The sequence below is a fragment of the Heterodontus francisci genome, chromosome 14, assembly GCF_036365525.1.
Source record: "Heterodontus francisci isolate sHetFra1 chromosome 14, sHetFra1.hap1, whole genome shotgun sequence".
In the NCBI taxonomy this organism is placed as follows: Eukaryota; Metazoa; Chordata; class Chondrichthyes; order Heterodontiformes; family Heterodontidae; genus Heterodontus; species Heterodontus francisci.
This window is the reverse complement of record NC_090384.1, coordinates 98,890,510-98,906,285: the sequence shown is the minus strand read 5'-3', so window position 1 is coordinate 98,906,285 and position 15,776 is coordinate 98,890,510. Positions and strand designations below refer to the sequence as shown.

The 15,776-nt window shown below is 43.1% G+C and overlaps 1 protein-coding gene across 2 annotated transcripts in view; it reads right to left on the bottom strand.

Annotated features, from left to right (window-relative positions):
• Positions 1-15,776, bottom strand: part of immp1l (inner mitochondrial membrane peptidase subunit 1) — a 152,188-nt gene that overhangs the window by 114,173 nt on the left and 22,239 nt on the right. For both annotated transcript variants that reach the window (XM_068046607.1, XM_068046605.1), the window contains exon 2: positions 9,886-9,932. The gene's annotated coding sequence lies outside the window, so the exon portion shown is untranslated. The remainder of the gene's footprint in view (positions 1-9,885; positions 9,933-15,776) is intronic.

Below are 15,776 nucleotides of genomic sequence, written 5' to 3'. Positions count from 1 at the left end.
TCGCGGGCGGGGGACAGAGAGCGCGGGGCGGGGACAGAGAGCGGCGGGGCGGGGGACAGAGAGCGGCGGGGCGGGGGACAGAGAGCGCGGGGGGGGACAGAGAGCGGCGGGGGGGGGGGGGGGACAGAGAGCGGCGGGGGGGGTGGAAACGGGACAGAGAGCGGGGAACAACACTCAAGAAGCTCGACACCATCCAGGACAAAGCAGCCCGTTTGATTGGCACCCCATCTACAAACATTCACTCCCTCCACCACCGACGCACAGTGGCAGCAGTGTGTACCATCTACAAGATGCACTGCAGCAACGCACCAAGGCTCCTTAGACAGCACCTTCCAAACCCGCGACCTCTACCAACTAGAAGGACAAGGGCAGCAAGTGCATGGGAACACCACCACCTGCAAGTTCCCCTCCAAGTCTCACACCATCCTGACTTGGAACTATATCGCCGTTCCTTCACTGTCGCTGGGTCAACATTCTGGCACTCCTTTCCTAACAGCACTGTGGGTGTACCTACCCCACATGGACTGCAGCGGTTCCAGAAGGCAGTTCACCACCACCTTCTCAAGGGCAATTAGGGATGGGCAATAAATGCTGGCCTGGAAAGCGACGCCCACATCCCATGAATGAATAAAAAAAGTAAATGTTCAGGATTCCCAGGGTCATTCCCTCCTGACTGCCACTGTACTGTTGGACAGGACATACCCAGGGATGGTGATGGAGGTATTGGCTAAAAGGTATGATTCTTTGAGTTCGACTATGTTAGGATGTTGCTTAACTGATCTGTGGGACAACTCTCTCAATTTTGGAATTGAGTCCCAAGATGATCGTATGGAGCATTGGTTTCATGTACCTTTGTCGTGTCCAGGGCCTAGGACTGCTTATCCGATATCCAGCACTGGATGAGCAGAAGTTCCCTGCAATTAAATACTGGGAAGACCAAAGCCATTGTTTTTTGTCCCCACTCCAGTCTCTAGCTATGAAGTCCATCCCTCTCCCTGGCAACAATCTGAGGCTACATCAGTCTGTTTGTCGGTATCATATTTCACCCCAGAATGAGCTTCTGACGACACATTCGCGCCATCACTAAGACTGTCTATTTCCACCTCTGTAACATCACCCAACTTCGTCCCTGTCTCAGCTGATCTGCTGCAGAAACCCTCTTTCATGCCTTTGCTACCTTTAGACCTGACTATTCCAACTCCACACTAATCTCTCACATTCTACCCTCCGTAAACTTGAATTCATCCAAAACTCTGCTGCCTGTGACTTAACTCACACCAAGTCCCATTCACCTATCACTCCTGTGCTCGCTTATCTAAATTTGCTCCCAGTCAAGTGATGTCTTGATTTTAAAATTCTCAGTATCCTACAGGCCCACAACCCTCGGAGATATCTGCGCTCATCTAATTCTGGCTTCTTGTGCATCCCCAAATTTAATCGCTTTACCATTGGTGGCCATGCCTTCAGTTGCATCGGCGCCAAGTTCCGGAACTCCCCCCACTGTTAAACCTCTCCACCTTGCTACTTCACTTTCCTCCTTGAAGACACCTGTTACAGACAGGCATTAAGTGGTGTGGATGGCTTCCACCTCCCAATTGACCGCAGTTGTGTTTTGTTAAAAATGGTGTGCTGGTCCTTAAGTGTTTTCAGGGTCAAATAAACAGACAAATAACAGGTTTTCTCGTAGTTTAAAAAATATATAACTATTTCTTTTTAAACAATTCCCAAAATGGTCACCGCCTTCACCCACTCACACACAGATGCATACACAAGAATAGCAAGAGAAAAAAAGGTAGGAAGCAATTAAAGTCCAAGCTGATATGAGAGTTCATGATTTACAGAATATTGATGAGTCTTCTCAGTAGAAAAGTCTCTTTTTAAATGTGCAGGCTTGAATGTTCGCAGTCTTAAACTTGCTGAGGTGTTATAGAGTTCTGGCAGTTAAACTCAGCCCAAAGCTGGTGATGTGAATTTGGTTTAAGTTCACACCTGGAGAGTCTCAAAGTCACTTTGTAATTTCTCTGCTGAAGTGATTGTTCAGTTCTTGTTCAGCAGGGTTATTCTGTTTAGCTGGATCTCTCTCTCTCTCAGCCTCTGGTTAGAAAACTGGCTTTCTGTGATCTTGGCTTGATCTCTGTCCCTCTCTCCAGAGGGCTATCTTTTAAGGTAACAATCCATCACATTTGAGTTTCCGTTAGGTGACATATGGCCCTCTCCCCTGGTGTGACCACAAAATGAACAAGCATATAGAAACCATGGCTAGCTATTGTCTGAATGGGGACCATTCTGTTATAATGGTGCTACTTTCCACCAATCATTTTGTTTGGGCTGTGAGTCATTCTGTCTCCAGAACCTTTTGTTTGTTCATTCATGTAGATAGGAGTCATCAATATGCAATGGTGCTCCTTTCAATTTCAATGGGTTCTCCCCAGAGCTATTTCAGATTAAGTTAACGAGTCATCCTCAACAGACAGAGGTGTATATTTTCAGGGGATCACACAATACTACTCCATTTTGTCTGTAGTACAAGTGTCCACATTCTTGTGGTACAGTTTAACAGTTGACTTTTTATTTTCATAATTCCTACAGTTCATTGTTTATTTCATCACAGCTCCTCCCGAGCATGACACTAAAGGTCTGCTACACAACCCGCACCTGACTGGATCAGACAGGGTCAGGCTGCACTTCCGGGTCCGGCATTCGGGCTCGGATCGGGTACGCTCTATCACAGGTAAGTGACTCCACTGTTAATGTAATTTTTTGACTAGAAAGGTGTTTTTTTTTAAAAAACAGTTATTTTAAGCTTGTGCAGATCAACAACAAAGGGAAAAACGGAAGGCAAGTCAACCGGTGGTTGGGTCAGGTCGGGCGCTGAAAAAAATGGAAGGACTCGGGCCGGGTCGGGCTAGGGTCAGATGTAGTTCTGTTGGGCTCGGGTCGGCTTTTTTTTGCAGACCTGAGCAGGCCTTTATGACAAACTCCTTAAAACCTATCTTTTTGACCATGCTTTTGGTCATCTGACCTAACATCGCCTTATGTGACTCGGTGTTGTATTTTGCTTTTTAATGCTCCTCTGCAGCACCTTGGGACATTTTATTTTCTTAAAGGTGCTATGTGAATTGAAGTTTTATTTTGAATCAGTCAGAATTGAAGGTAGGGAATATGTAAATCAAAAATAAGGAAGTTGCCCAGAAAAGCAGTTACCCTGATAGTACATTGTGAATTGTATGGCATAATATGGCTATAACAACATTTTTAACATAGAAAAACATCCAAGGTGTAATCAAGAGGCCAGAACTGGAGAAGCACAGAAAACAGCAGCAAATTAACAAGGTGTGGCACATGGTGTGACACGCTTACAGAAAGTGCGCATTAGAAAATTTTGCCCATATTAATAGTAAATCTCCAGTGGAATTGCTCATGGTGAGTGACAAGACTCATTGTTTTATAACAATATGGGCAGTTAGGCCATTTGAGGATAACATCATCTTGACTGAAAATGAGTGAAGATAAATTGCACTTTTATTAATAGTATTAACATTTTTATTGATGGAACGGTGATCGAATTTGAATTTCACAGCTCTATTATTCTGTGAAAACAATAAACAAATGGATTTTATATATATTTCATTATTTTGTCACGCTCACAAAGGGAACAGTGATGAAATATGAAATGAACTGCAAGAATTACAAAATAAAAGTCAACTGTTGAACTGAACTACAAAAAAGGACACATTTGCACATTTGTGCTACAGGCAAGATGAAATAGAGGTCAGCAAACCCTCCTGTACTGTCAATAAACATGTTCGTCTGTTGAAGACGAAACCCATTATCCACGTCTGAATTAGCTTTGGGGAAAATACATTGAAATGGAAAACAGCCCATTCCATGCTAACAACTCCATCTGCAGGATTTCAGCCAACAAAGACTTTTGCAGACAGACTGACTACAAAGCCAAGGCCAAAATAATAGGTGTGAACTAACACCTATTTATCAAAATTGACCACATTCAGACACCATCATGTAACAATGGTTCCCATATCCTGGAACATTGTATATATCACTGTAGGGGAGAGAGCCCTTAGTCACCTGACCGACACCCCAACCTGAGATGTTTCTACCTTAAAAGGAATCTCTCTGGAGAGAGATAGATAGAGATTGAGATTGAGAGAAGCAGAACAGTAGAGAAAGCGTTTTCCAGCCAGAACAGCTGTGAGACTGTTCCAGCTAAGCAAGAGGCCTACTGATAACATTATTTAACTACTGCAGCAGAGAAATTGCAAGGTGACTTTGGAACACCCCATCTGTGAAAATGAACCAGGATTTCCCACCAGTGACTTCAGGTTGAGCCTGTGACATTCATCCTTTTCAAGACAACCAACATTCAGGTCTGCACCACTGAAAGATTTCCTCCTGGAAAGTTTCTAAAGGTTTTTGAAAACATTGAACTGTTTTACAACAATTGAACTCTAATTGCATGCTACCACTCTACTCTTTTTTTCTTGTGTGTTGTGAATGTTTGAGTGGGTGAAGTCGCAAATATTTTTCAGTTATTATTTAAAAAATACTCATCTTTCTTTAACCTTCAGTAGGAGATATTTCAGCCAGTTGATATACTAAATTTAATAGATGAGAAATTTAATTTCAGTTTGCTTATATAAAAATCTGGAATGAAAAGCTATCAGGAATGGTGGCCAATGAAGCCACCAGATTGTCGTAAAAACACATCTGGTTAACAAGTGCCCTACAAGAAAGGATATCTGCCATCCTAATCTGGTCTGGACCTATAATGTGACTCCAGACCCACAACAAATGTGGTTGACCCTTAACTGCCCTCTGAAAAGGCCTAACAAGTTACTTACTGTATAGGGGTGGACAATATATCAATAAATGCTGGTCTTGCCTGTAGACCCAGTAAACACACACAGTAAAAACACATAAGAACTTAGTTGAAACAAAAGGGCTAGTCACACAACAATAAATAGTGTGTTAAAGCATAGGGGGACTGGGTAGAAAGGGGCCACAGCACACAGATGGCCGAGGAATTGTAGACATTATAGAAAAGGCATATTGAGGATCCCAGACACTGTCCTTGCACGTAGCAGATAAAGGAGTCATCATGGACACCAGATATGATTCGACTCATTGTAGACAATGGGAAACTGTAAAATGTTGAACAGGTGCTCACTGAGCCAAATAAGGAATTATCATTATGTCATTAAACCAGATGCCTATGAGTAAGTAAGAGGGGAGGGTATTGGAAACAAGATTTAACTCCTGACTGAAACTGGGAAAGACACGAGAACCTGGGGAAGAACACTCGAGAAGATACCCCTGAGCCAAGGGCTCAGAGAAGAGCAGCTGCAAGTCCGAGACTGATCACCTCGTGCCTTGACTGGTAGTATACTGTGCAAGTAGTGAGAGCTTGTACTTTGATGACTTGGATTCTGTGCAAGTAGTGAGGACTTGTATTTGATGATTTAGTGTGTGAATAAAATATTGATATACCTTTCACCAATCGGATTCCGCGGATTCCATGACAATATGAAAGGCACAATTCAACATAGCGGCGCCTCATCAGACCCCTTTCCGATCCTGAGTGGCGTGAAACAGAGCTGTGTTCTCGCACCTACACTGTTTGGGATCTTCTTCTCACTGCTGCTCTCTCATGCGTTCAAGTCTTCAGAAGGAATTGTCCTCCACACAAGATCAGGTGGCAGGTTGTTCAACCTTGCCCGTCTTAGAGCGAAGACCGAAGTACGGAAAGTCCTCATCAGGGAACTCCTCTTTGCTGACAATGCTGCATTAACATCTCACACTGAAGAGTGTCTGCAGAGACTCATGGACAGATTTGCGGCTGCCTGCACCGAATTTGGCCTAACCATCAGCCTCAAGAAAACGAACATCATGGGACAGGACGTCACAAATACCCCATCCATAAATATCGGCGACCACACTCTAGAAGTGGTTCAAGAGTTCACCTACCTAGGCTCAACTATCAGCAGTAACCTGTCTCTCGATGCAGAAATCAACAAGCGCATGGGAAAGGCTTCCACTGCTATGTCCAGACTGGCCAAGAGAGTGTGGGAAAATGGCGCACTGACACAGAACACAAAAGTCCAAGTGTATCAAGCCTGTGTCCTCAGTACCTTGCTCTACGGCAGCGAGGCCTGGACGACGTACGTCAGCCAAGAGCGACGTCTCAATTCATTCCATCTTCGCTGCCTCCGGAGAATCCTTGGCATCAGGTGGCAGGACCATATCTCCAACACTGAAGTCCTCGAGGTGGCCAACATCCCCAGCATATACACCCTACTAAGCCAGCGGTGCCCGAGATGGCTTGGCCATGTGAGTCGCATGGAAGATGGCAGGATCCCCAAGGACACATTGTACAGCGGGCTCGTCACTGGTATCAGACCCACCGGCCGTCCATGTCTCCACTTTAAAGACGTCAGCAAATGCGACATGAAGTCCTGTGACATTGATCACAAGTCGTGGGAGTCAGTTGCCAGCGATCGCCAGAGCTGGCGGGCAACCATAAATGCGGGGCTAAAGCGTGGCGGGTCGAAGAGACTTAGCAGTTGGCAGGAAAAAAGTCAGAAGCGCAAGGAGAGAGCCAACTGCGTAACAGCCCTGTCAACCAATTTTATCTGCAGCACCTGTGGAAGAGTCTTGCACTCTAGAATTGGCCTTTATAGCCACTCCAGGCGCTGCCTCACAAACCACTGACCACCTCCAGGCACTTACCTATTGTCTCTCGAGACAAGGAGGCCAAAGAGAGAGAGAAGTGCGTATTAGGCACAAGATGCCAGAGAAGCCCGCATCCCGTGAATGAATAAAAAAATAGAGGTTATCTCAGTAAATAAAGGTTGTATTTTCCCTATGAACACTTTGAAAGTGTGATAACCACTTTTGAGTTATGACTTGAAAGTGGGATGCTGACATGTGCTATATGCAAGATTTTATATACCTATAGTGTTCTTTATGGATAGTCTCAGGTTTGAATTGCAGTTACAATGTTTAGTATTAACCCTTCCCAAGTTGGGAGCGTGGCAAAGAGTTCGGAGCTGCATTCAGAATTTAAAAATTAAGAACAGATAGCGACTGTTAGATGAGACTCTTCATCTCCTTGACAGAGTCTTCCAGTCAAAAGGCTTGGCGAGAGCCCTTTTTTTGTTGTTTATCCAGAAAATTGAAATGTGTCTTGAAACCACCAGACTTTTTAACAACATGAATGGCCTTTCAGAGGAGCTTCTAGTTTATATGCACTTTTCAAGCATTAGTTTATATGCACCTTTCCAGTACTGTTTTAATTTGAGGAGAAAGAAGCGGCCTTAATTACACTCTGGATATTGTTGTCTATCAAGCTGATCAAGTACATCGACACGGATATATTTTTGGCATTGCAGGCCCCAATGATAGGCAGAGATTGACAATGATATACTCGTAGAGTCTGCTATTTGATTGAGTCTCTTTACACAAGGACTCAGGGAATACTGAATGAAAATGTTAATGCAGGCATTTGAAATATAAAATAGACAAGTTTACTAATTTACTTATGAACTAATTTATGTGTTTATGTTATAAACCTTATTGTTTAATAGTACATCATAAGGTTACTTGTATTTGACAGAGTTTTCAAAAATATTTTGACTGATTTCACTGATTCCTCTTCTGTGCCTTGCTAGATGTTTTATTAATAGCTGTCTACTCACTGCTAATTGCTTATTTGTAGTTTCCATATTCCTTGTACTTGATTGGTAGCTTTCATTCCTGCTCAGCGATCGGTGTGATGCCTACCTATTCCAATGTGATTTACTGCTGACTTATGAATGGAAATTAGCCTAAAATCAAATGCAAGACAGAGATGTGCATGTGTCTCAAAATGTGCTACTTGAAATTTGACATGTGCGAGTCAAAAACATCTTGATATTAAACAGATAGTTTCAGGCCATGTTATATATGATTCAACATATATTAATGGATATATCTGAGAGGATGAACAAGGAGTTATGAAGGTGCTTCTATGTTTTTTCTTCAGTTTTTTTGAGGACTCATTTAAATTGTGGAGATGGATTCATTGGAAGGCTGAAGATTTTATAAATGCTGGACTTTGTTTTGTTGTTGACAGTTCACTGAAAGGACACTGAGATGTTGTTTGAAAACAGTCTTTGCTGGAAATCATGTGTTTTAAGCTCAATAAACAACAGAAACCTTGGTGACCTGGGGAAGATGTTTACAGAGAAGCCACATGGCAAGGTTTATGGAGGTCAGGAGGTTGACTTTCTGTTTGGGGTTTGGATATTGTTTTAAGTTCAGTTGGTGTGTGAACTGTTTTGAAGACAATTGGAGATCAACTTGCCAAGGAAAAACCACCCAGCTCACCTCTTTCTCTACCGCTTTGAAGAAACCCTGCAAAGATACAGTGTGGAAGAGCTAAAATTCCTAGTGCTGCATCTCTCCTGAGAAGCTGGAAAAACCTACCAGATTAATTCTCAACGCCACCTGAAAAGAACTGCTTTAGAAAAGATCCCAGTGACCCGTCACCGTGTACCCAAATACCGGACCAAAAGCGACAACTGACTTCCTTCCATTTCTTCTCTTTTTTCTTCAAAAATTAGCAAGTATTCGGCTAAAGTATTCTTTTTTTGTAACAGATGTGTGTGTGTGTGGGGGGGGGGGGGAATTTAAAAAGGGAACTTTCATATTTCAATCTGTGTGTTAATGCTTTGCTTCGTTACTGGATAAGTCTTTTTTGATAATAAACTGATAATTTTATTGTTTATTAAAGAAACCTGGTTGGTGTATTTTATTCTGGGATAAAGAGTAGAGTATATGATTGACCGAAATGGTAATCGGGTAAACATTTTTAAAAATAGATGTTGGGACTTGCGGAGAAGTGGAACTAGAAAAGACAGTGCACTCCTCCCACCTCAGTTGTAACAAAGGGGGTAAAGTTTCTGCTTGTTTATGCCAGTAATGTCAGCTCAGTCCAAGTGAAATCAGCCAAACCAGCGCAAAAGATCAGTGAATTTTAAATGTAAATGAGTTACACCCAAAACCACTTATGTCTGTGTTTTTCACTATCTTTTACACTGGTTGAATTTTTTAAGGTTCAATTCGTCCTGCCCGCAAAACTGCTCATGCCACCCCCACCCCCGCTCGAAACTGCATGATTCCAGTGATTGTGATGATTCCAGAAGGCTCTTCAAATTGCACTAATTTTCTTCGGCACCCAAGCACCAGTAGGCAAGTTTTAAAAAGCTTTTCATAACAAAAAATATTTAGAGTACTGAGAAACTGACTGGTGCACAAAAATGAAACCAATAAATAGTTCAGTATAGTTTTTAAAGTCATTTTCAGTAATTTAACATTAGGCTACTCACAGATGGATGACAAGACGTATTAAAATTGCTTATTTCTGATGATAAACCCATCTTTAGCTATACTGATAAAACTTCAAATTACCACTTTTACTCCAAGGAATAGTTTGAAATAGAAATAGGAAAAGAAACAATTACTTTCTATTACCTGTCGGATTGCGCTGGTACATTGAAGGTTTTATGTTTGTGATTATGGAAATGAATTTTATCAGAAACTTTAGTCCTCTACCAACAGCAATTTAAATGCATTGTGCACGCTCCTGAATGTTTCTGAAGCAGAAACCCCACTCCAGATCCATTATAACTATAATTTACATTTGTGTTGTAACTTTAAATATTTGAGGTCTGAGAAGATCCATGGTGTGAAGTAACACTTTGAGAACTGGTAACTGCCAATATTCTCCCTTATTTCACATTCCAATCCATAATTATTCTCATATAGTAAACAGTAACAATGAGCCACAGTAATAACTAAATTTAAATAATGGCATATTCAGCTTACCAGTTCTGTATTTCCCAGTTGTTTTCAATGTTTCCAAAGTTCAGTGGCTAATAACAAAATTGAAATAAATTACACGAAAGTTAATTTATATTTTTAGTATGAACTATTTCTGAATCATAGCAGTTAACCAATGCAACATTCTCATAACTACAGAAATTTTAATTATGATTTTTGATACATAAAAACTGAAACTCAAGACTGCAGGTGCTGGAGAGGATATGCAGCCCATCCTGATTCTCAAAGGGTAGACTTCAGTCACCATATCTTCTGAGGTGATGACGCAGCTGAAATTTCTGCTACAAATATACCATTGTGGACACGAAATTATATCCAAAACAAACTTTCATTTAACACAAATTCAGAAGAACAAATAATAATGCAACTTTCACTGGTAATAATTACCAGAACATAAAATACTTGCACCAGGAACAACTTACATTTATATAGCGCCTTTAATGTAATAAAATGTCCCTAGGCACTTCCTGTCGTAATGCAATTACTTCTCACAAAAGGTGCCACAACGGAAATGGGATGTGTGCTTTCTTTTAAAACATTCATTCTCGGGATGCGGATGTTGCTAGCAAGGTGGAATTTATTGCCCATCCCTAGTTGCCCTTGAGAAGGTGGTGGTGGGCCTTCTATTTCAACTGCTGTTGTTCGTGTGGTGAACGTGTTTCAACAATGCTATTCTGGTGGGGAAGGGAGGGAAATTCCAGGATTTTGGCCCAGCAATAATGAAGTAACAATGAGAGATGTCCAGTAGGGATGGTGTGTGACATGGAAGGGAACTTGGAGGTGATGATGTTCCCATGTGCCTGATGCCCATATCCTTCTGGATAGTGAAGGTCAAGGGCTTGGAGGAGCTGTCAAAGAAGCATTGGAGAGTTACCACAGTGCATCCTGCAAATAGCACACGCTGCAGTCACAGTGCACAGGTAGCGGAGGGTGTGAACAGTAGAGGTAGTGGTCGGGTTTCTGATCAAACGGACAGCATTATTTTTCTTGTTCTTTCTTGCTACTTGAGGGCAGTTCAGAATCAACCACATTGCTATGGGTCTGGAATCACATACAGGCCAGACCAGGTAAGGACAGCAGATTTTGTTCCCTAAAGGAGATTAGTAAACCATATGGGTTTTTACAACAATCAATGATAGGATCATAGGAAATAGGAGCAGGAGTAGGCCATTTGTCTCGTCAAGCCTGCTCCACCATTCAAACAGATCATGGCTGATCATCTACCTCTACACCATTTTTCCCCACTATCCCCATATCCCTTGATGTTGTTAGTATTCAGAAATCAATTTCTCTCGAACACGCTCAATGATTGAACTTCCACAGCCCTCTGGGGTAGAGAATTCCACAGATTCACCACCCTGTGAGTAAAGAAATTCCTCCTCATCTCAGTCTTAAATGGCCTACCCCTTATTCTGAGACTGTGTCCCCTGCCAGAGGAAACATTCTATCCACACCGACCCTGTCACACCCTGTTAAGAATTTTGCAAGTTTCAATAAGATCACCTCTCATTCTTCAAAACCTGAAAGAATACAGGCCCAGTTTCTGCAATCTCTCCTCATAAGACAATCCCGCCATCCCAGTCTGGTGAACCTCTGTTGCACTCCCTCTGTGGCAAGTTTATCCTTCCTTAGATAAGGAGACCAAAACTGTACACAATACTCCAGGTTTAGTCTCACCAAAGTTTTATACAATTGAAACAATACATCTTTACTCCTCTATTCAAATCCCCTTTCAATAAAGGCCAACATACCATTTGCCTTTTTTTAAAATTCGTTTGGTGGATGTGTCGCGGGCTATGCCAGCATTTATTGCCCATCCCTAATTGCCCTTGAGAAGTTGGTGGCGATCTGCCTTCTTGTGCCACTGAAGTCCTTGGGGTGTAGGTACACCAACAGTGCTGTTAGGAAGGGAGTTCCAGGATTTTGACCCAGTGACAATGAAGGAACAGTGATATAGTTCCAAGTCAGGATTGTGCGTGGCTTGGAGGGGAACATGCAGGTGGTGGTGTTCTCATGCATCTGCTGCCCTTGTCCTTCTAGATGGTAGAGGTCACGGGTTTGGAAGGTGCTGTCGAAGGAGCCTTGGTGAGTTGCTCAGTGCATCTTGTAGATGATACACGCTGCTGCCACTGTGCATCTGTGGTGCAGGTAGTGAATGGTGAAGGTGGTGGATGGGGTGGTAATCAGCATGTTTGACATGATGCCATAACGTTTCATGGGATCCAGAGTCGATGTTGAGAACTCCCAGGGCAACTCCTTCCTGACAAGATACCACTGTGCTGCCACCTCTAGTGGGACTGGACATACCCAGGGATGGTGATGGTGGTGTCTGGCACATTGTCTCCAAGGTATGATTCGGAGTATGACTATGTCAGGCTGTTGCTTGACTGGTCTGTGGGACAGCTCTACAAATTTTGGCACAAGCCCCCAGATGTAAGGAGAACTTTGCAGGGTAGACAGAGCTGGATTTGCCGTTGTCATTTCCAGTGCCAAGGTCGATACCGGGTGGTCCGTCCGGCTTCAATCCTTTTCTTAGACTTTGTAGTGGTTTGATGCAACTGATTGAAATGGTCCAGCAAGCCAGAGGGCATTTGAGAATCAACCACATTGCTGTGGGTCTGGAGTCACACATAGGCCAGACCAGCTAAGGACAGCAGATTTCCTTCCCTGAAAGACATTAGTGAACCAGATGGGTTTTTACAACAATTGACAATGGTTTCACGATCACCACTAGACTAACTTTTTAATTCCAGGTGGGATGGTGGGATTCAAACCCATGTCACCAGAGCATTAGCCTGGGAGTGTCTTAAAGGAGGAAAGAGAGGTAGAGTTTATGTTAATAAACCCTAATTTTTTGATTTAACTTTAACAACCGCCGGGTGCTCCGGTTTCTTCCCACAGCCAAATACTTGTAGGGTGACAGGTAAATTGGCCATTGCAAATTGCCCCTAGTGTAGGTAGGTGGTAGGAGAATGGTGGGGATGTGGAAGGGAATATGGGATTAATGTAGGATTAGTATAAATGGGTGGTTGTTGGTTGGCACAGACTCAGTGGGCCGAAGGGCCTGTTTCAGTGCTGTATATCTCTATCCCCATCTATCTATCGAACCACGCCATTGTTGCGGTATATAGGACATTGGTGAGACCACATCTTGAATACTGTGTGCAGTTTTGTCATAGAAACACAGAGTTATACAGCACAGAAACAGGCCCTTCAGCCCATCGTGTCTGTGCCGGCCATCAAGCACCTAACTACTCTAATCCCATTTTCCAGCACTTGGCCCATAGTCTTGTATGCTATGGTGTTTCAAGTGCTCAATTAAATACTCCTTAAATGTAGTGAGGGATCCTGCCTCTCTTCAGGCAGTGCATTCCAGATTCCAACCACCCTCTGAAAGAAAAAAAAAATTTCCTCAAATCCCCTCTAAACCTCCTGCCCCTTACTTTAAATCTATGGCCCCTGGTTACTGACCCCTCCGCTAAGGGAAAAAGTTTCGTCCTATCTCACCTATCAATGCCTCTCATAAGTTTGTATACCTCAATCATGTCTCCCCTCAGTCTTCTCTGCTCTAAGGAAAACAACCCTAGCCTATCCAGTCTCTCTTCATAGCTGAAATGCTCCAGCCCAGGCAACATCCTGGTGAATCTCCTCTGTACCCTCTCCAGTGCAATCACATCCTTCCTATCGTGTGATGCCCAGACCTGTACACAGTACTCCAGCTGTGGCCTAACTAGCATTTTATACAGTTCCATCATAACCTCCCTGCTCTTATATTCTATGCCTCAGCTAATAAAGGCAAGTATCCCATATGCCTTCCTAACCACCTCATCTATCTGTGCTGCTGCCTTCAGTGATCTATGGACAAGTACACCAAGGTCCCTCTATACTTCCTAGGGTCCTACCATCCATTGTATATTCCCTTGCCTTGTTAGTCATCCCAAAATGCATCACCTCACACTTCAGGATTAAATTCCATTTACCACTACCTTGTCCATCTTACCAGCCCATCTAGATCGTCCTGAAACCTAAGGCTTTGCTCCTCACTATTTACGACACCACTGATTTTCATGTCATCTGCGAACTTACTGATCATGCCTCCTATATTCACGTCTAAATCATTAACATACACTACAAACAGCAAGGGTCCCAGCACCGATCCCTGTGGTATACCACTGGTCACAGGCTTCCACTCGCAAAAACAACCCTCGACCATCACCCTCTGCCACTAAGCCAATTTTGGATCCAATTTGCCAAATTGCCCTGGATCCCATGGGCTCTTACCTTCTTAACCAATCTCCCATGCAGGACCTTATAAAAAGCCTTACTGAAGTCCATGTAGACTACATCAACTGCTTAACCTCATCTACACATCTAATCACTGTCTCAAAAAGTTCAATCAAGTTAGTTAGACACGATCTCCATCTGACAAAGCTATGCTGACTATCCCTGATTAATCCCTGCCTCTCCAAGTGGAGATTAATCCTGTCTCTCAGAATGTTTTCCAATAGTTTCCCAACCACTGATGTTAGACTCACCAGCCTGTAATTACCTGGTTTATCCCTACTACCCTTCTTGAATAATGGTACCACATTTGCTGTCCTCCAGTCCTCTGGTACCTCTCCTGTGGCCAGAGAGCATTTGAAAATTTCTGTCAGAGCCCCTGCTATCTCCTCCCTTGCCTCACATAACAGCCTGGGATACATCTCATCTGGGCCTGGGGATTTATCCACTTTTAAGCCCACTAAGACAGCTAATACTTCCTCCTTTTCAATGCTAATATGTTCAAGTATATCACAATCCCCCTCCCTGATCTCTACACCTACATCATCCTTCTCCATAGTGAACATAGATGAAAAGTAATCATTTAAAACCTCACGGATGTCCTCCGGCGCCACACACAGATTGCCACTTTGGTCCCTAATGGGCCCTACTTTTTCCCTGGTTATCCTCTTGCCCTTAATAAACTTATACAACACCTCAGAATTTTCCTTTATCTTGCCCGCCACTGTTTCTTCATGTCCCCTCTTTGCTCTCCTAATTACTCTTTTTAGTACCCCCCTACACTTTCTATGCTCCTGTAGTGCCTCCGCTGTTTTCAGCCATCTGAATCTGCCATAAGCCTCTTTTTTTTTCCTGATCCAATCCTCTATATCCCTTGACATCCAGGGCTCCCTGGACTTGATTGTCCTACCCTTCACCTTAATGGGTACGTGTTGGCTCTGAACTCTCACTATTTCCTCTTTGAATGACTCCCACTGGTCTGATTTAGACTTTCCTACAAGTAGCTGCTCCCAGTCCACTTTGGCCAGATCCTGTTTTATCATATTGAAATCGGCCTTCCTCCAGTTCAGTACCTTTATTTCCAGTCCATCTTTGTCCTTTTCCATAACTAACTTAAATCTTAGAGTTATGGTCACTATCCCCGAAATACTCCCCCACTGACAATTCTACCGGCTTCATTTCCTAGGATTAGGTCCAGTACTGCCCCTTCTCTTGTAGGATTTTCTACGTACTGGCTTAAAAAGCTCTCCTGTATGCATTTTAAGAATTCCGCCCCCTTTAAGCCTTTTGCACTAAGACTATCCCAGTTGATATTGGGGAAGTTGAAATCTCTACTATTATTACCCTATTATTTTTACATCACTCAGATTTGCCCACATATCTGCTCCTCTATCTCTCCCTGATTGTTTGGAGGTCTGTAGTACACTCCCAGCCAAGTGATTGCCCCCTTTTTGTTTTTTAAGTTCTACCCATATGGCCTCATTTGAGGAACCTTCTAAGATATCATCCCTCCTTACTGCAGTAATTGACTCCTTGATCAACAGTGCAATGCCACCTCCTCTTTTACCCCTCCCCTGTCTCGCCTGAAGATTCTA